The sequence below is a fragment of the Schistocerca americana genome, chromosome X (genome assembly GCF_021461395.2).
Source record: "Schistocerca americana isolate TAMUIC-IGC-003095 chromosome X, iqSchAmer2.1, whole genome shotgun sequence".
NCBI classification, from domain to species: domain Eukaryota; kingdom Metazoa; phylum Arthropoda; class Insecta; order Orthoptera; family Acrididae; genus Schistocerca; species Schistocerca americana.
The window spans coordinates 727,663,964-727,668,363 of record NC_060130.1 but is presented as its reverse complement, the minus strand read 5'-3'; the positions used below and the strand labels follow the sequence as shown (position 1 = coordinate 727,668,363).

The window sequence follows — 4,400 nt, the reverse complement described above, 5'->3', positions numbered from 1 at the left end:
ATGTCTACGCTCAGTAGCGCGGAAATACCTGTATCATGCAATACTAGTTGGAGGCGACTTTTAAAAAAATTTCAGTCTGTCCGAACAGGCTTTGGAAGACCCAACGGTACCGATCGGCCGCCGTGACATCCACTCAGCCCAGGGGGCGTCACTGATGCGGATACGGAGGGGCATGTAGTCAGCACGCCGCTCTCCCAGCCGTTGTCAGTTTTCGTAAACAGAGCCGCTACTTCTCAGTCAAGTAGCTCCTCAGTTTGCCTCACAAGGGCTGAGTGCACCCTGCTTGCCAACAGCGCTAGGCAGACCGGATGGTCACCCATCCAAGTGCTAGCCCAGCCCGACAGTGCGTAACTTCGGTGATCTGACGGTAACCGGTGTTCCCACTGCGGCAAAGCCGTTGGCGGAGGCGACTTTAACTTACCGACTATAGACTGGGTCGTCTATGGATTCATTGCAGGTAGTACAGACAGGCAGTCTTGTGAAGCACTTTTGAGCACGTTTTCCGAAAACTACCTTCAGTAGCTAGTTCAACAGCCCACACCCAATGGGAACATTTTAGACCTTGTAGCTTCAAACAGGCCTAATCTTATCGATTTTGTTACTATGAAGACAGGCATTAGTCATCATGACGTCATCTAGCGACTATGGTTACGGAAGTTAATAAACCCATCAAGAAGCCTAGGAAAGTATTTTTGGCAGAAGAGCAGATAAGCAGTTGTTAGCACGCCACTTAGAAAATAAATGGATGCCATTTAGTTCCAGTATGATAGACATAGAGGGAATTATGAGCGTAGAATAAAAGGGTTGTAAATCACGCCCTGAAGAAGTAGATGCCGAGTAAGTGGATTAAAGACGGAAAATTAATTTAAATAGAAAATCGTGTGAACTTTTGTTCAGTAGGAATCTGAATTAAAAGTTACGTGCCACAAGATGGCGAAGATTTGCTAACACGAAGACATAATGTCGAGGAGCTGTTATATTGTATTTTCTTTTTTAGAGAATTAGTGAATCAGAAAATTACTTTTTATGTAATAGTTTGTTGTAGGAAAAACCAATATTTTAATTTTAATAATTCATTCGAAAAACCAGTGGAGATGGGTGAAGCCGGTATTAGTTCCGATAATTACGGAAAAGGATGATACGCAAGATCAGGAATCACATTTCGAAGATCGGCAGACTCTTAATCAAGAAATAGAAGGAACAAGTTCCGCTGTGAGTAATATAGATTTACCGGCTGAATCCGAAGAAGACATTGAATCACGTCCATAATAAGGTCCATTTGCTGAGGTATGGAAAAGACCAGCTGCAGTGATACAGAAAACTTTATCCATATTGATAAGGAAACAACGATACAAATTACTACGTGTGTTCAAAATCAGATGGATGAAAATTTTAAATAGTTTGCTAACAAGCAAACTGTGCTAATTAGTACACGTATCGAGCAGAAGATGAGTGAAGACGTTAAGCGTTTAGTAGAAGAGTAATCCGCTCAACTTACTAGATTCAATGTTAGTCGAGGAATAGTCACAAATGAGTTAGCAAATTTCAAACTTTCGGATAAGGTTTAATAGAATTAGTAACACAACTTAAAGAATTGAAAGGCACCGGATCTGAGTTAGAGAATGCTGTACAACAGGTATCTTCCCGAAGTATCCAGAAAACGATGGATTTGTTCAAATGGTTCAAATGGCTCTAAGCACTATGGGACTTAACATCTGAGGTCATCAGTTCCCTAGACTTAGAACTACTTAAACCTAACTAACCTAAGGACATCACGGACACCCATGCCCGAGGCAGGATTGGAATCTGCGACCGTAGTAGCAGCGCGGTTCTGGACTGAAGCGCCTAGAACCGCTCGGCCAGAGTGGCCGGCTAATGGTTTTGTTGCCTGGTTACAGAACAAAGATGAACAAGTTACCGAGTGTTTAACTGCCCAAAGTGATAGAATTAATAAATAATATGTTAACTGGTTGCATGAAAAAGATGCCCAAAGTTAATGAAACACTAAAAAACGAATTACGTACAGTAATACAAAACTCAAATGTAGATGTTCTGACCAATTGTACATAAGATAAGGATGAAGTCAATACAGAATTAGTTCAAACTGAAACTATGCTAACACGTTAACATCCGAGATGGAAACAAGGTGTGAAAGCTCACGTAAATAAGTTGCAGAAAGAGCTATCCGCTGCACACTATAATGCAGATGAGATGCCAGCAGCGGCATCTAACGAAAACAATGAATACTATGCTTCACTGCAACCTGAAATGTTGTCTGGGGAAGTAAATAATGGTCCAAACCCGTACACAACTACTCGCAGTGCGAGACAGGGGCGGCGAGTGCTCTATTCACAATATTGATGCAAGGAAGTCTTCTAAAGCATCGTCAATTTCAAGTGTATATACCTGATAAGAAAGGAGGACCTCATTCGGTAATTTTCGTAAAGAGTTTTCAAGGGGCGTGCCCAGATCATGGACAGACACTCAAAAGATACAATTTGTGGTATCACTTATTCAGAGTGATGGGGCCCTCTGGCCATCGGCAATAATAGGTCGATGTGAAACTTACGAGCAATGTGAAAGAGCTTTCGTTGCCAATTATTGGTCTTATACATTCAAGATAGATTACGTATATAAGTCTGTGAACCTGAATGAAAAGTTGTCGCACCCATCGGAAACTAGTATACAGGGTGAAAAATACTTAAACCGACAAACTCTGGGAGGTTGTATGCGACATCAAAACAAATATTTTTCCCTAATGTCTTTTTTTTCCTATAAGGATTATTTAAACTGGTGGAGGCTGTATTACGCTCGTCAGTTGTTAGAGGCCGTATAACGATCTTCAGTTGTTAGAGGGCGTATTACGATCTTCAGTTGTAGGCAACTGCTCCCCACCAGTGTAGTAGTGTATTGTCTCTGTTTACTAATGGAGCGATACACCTGGAGTGAGTACACTGATATGGTTGGTGCGTACTACGTAGCTCACCACAACGGACGAGCTGCACAGCGGGTTTATTAACAACAATATCATAATCGCCGTATCCCGCATCATACGACCTTTGCTGCTGTGTACCAACGTCTGCGTGAGACCGGGTCATTTAGCAGATTACCTGGACAGCGACGCCGTCACACGGTAAGAACTCTGCAATATGAGGAATCTGTCTTGCAGCATGTGGAGTGGGATCCTTCCATCAGCACTCGCGTAATTGCACGTAACATGGAGTCAGACGAATGTAAGAACAGTTCTTAGAGAGCAGTTGTTACGTCCATTTCACTTACAGCGTGTCCACAACCTGGAACCAGTTGATTATCCACCCAGACCACAGTTTTCGCAGTGGTACCTGGAACAGTGTGAAATGCATTCTACATTTCCATTCTCTGTGTTGTTTACCGATGAAGCAACGTTCGGGAGTGATGGAGTCTTCAACATGCACAATTTGCATGTTTGGAGTGAGAATAACCCACATGCCGCAGTTACTAGCGCTCATCAAGTGCGGTTCTTCGTTAATGTGTGGGTCGGTTTGTTGGGGACTGCTTAATTGGGCCGTATCTGCTACCTAGGCCATTAAATGGCAGGCACTATTACAATTTTCTCGCCAGAGCATTGCCAGAATCGCTGGAAGACGTCCCGCTCCCTACAAGACAACGCATGCGGTTCCAACATGACGGGGCGCCGGCACATTTCAGTCGTCGTGTGCGTCGATTCCTGGACCGACGGTTCCCAGAAACGTGGATTGGCAGAGGTGGTCCTGTACCATGGCCTGCTCGATCCCCAGATATGTCCCCTCTGGACTTTTTTGTGTGGGGAGAGATGCACAACCTTGTTTACGCAACTCCTGTTGCTTCAGAAGAGGATCTGGTTGCCCGGATAGTAGCAGCAGCATGAACAATTCAGGATACTCCTGGGGTTTTTGCCCGTGTCAGACAGAACATGATCCGACGGTGCAACGTTTGTTTACGTGTCAATGGAGGCATTTTTGAAAATCTACTGTAACTGAAATTGTGTTGCTTTTGGTCATAAAAAAATGGAAAAGTGTTTGTTGGTTTAATTAGTTTGCCGTCAGAGAAACCTTCCTCTATCGGTTTAAATACTCCCCATAGGAAAAAATGACATTAGGGAAAAATATTTGTTTTGATGTCCCCTACAGCCTCCCAGAGTTTGTCGGTTTAAATACTTTTCACCCTGTAGAATCATTCATCTCAGTAGTTGATTCAATTGACTTGCTATACAAGGACACGAAAAGGTGGACTCATGGCAATAGTCCTATTGTGTACTCAGATAGTGGTTTGGAATAGTGTTGGGGAAAAACTACAGAACAGATCAATTTCATCAGATATAGTGAAGGTAAAGGTATACATGACGAGTTATTTTCTGACGAGAACTATTGTAAGAAAGAAAT

General features: G+C 43.0%; 1 pseudogene; it reads right to left on the bottom strand.

Annotated features, from left to right (window-relative positions):
• Positions 1 to 284: 284 nt before the first annotated feature.
• LOC124556877 lies at positions 285 to 402 on the bottom strand (annotated as a pseudogene).
• Positions 403 to 4,400: the final 3,998 nt, after the last annotated feature.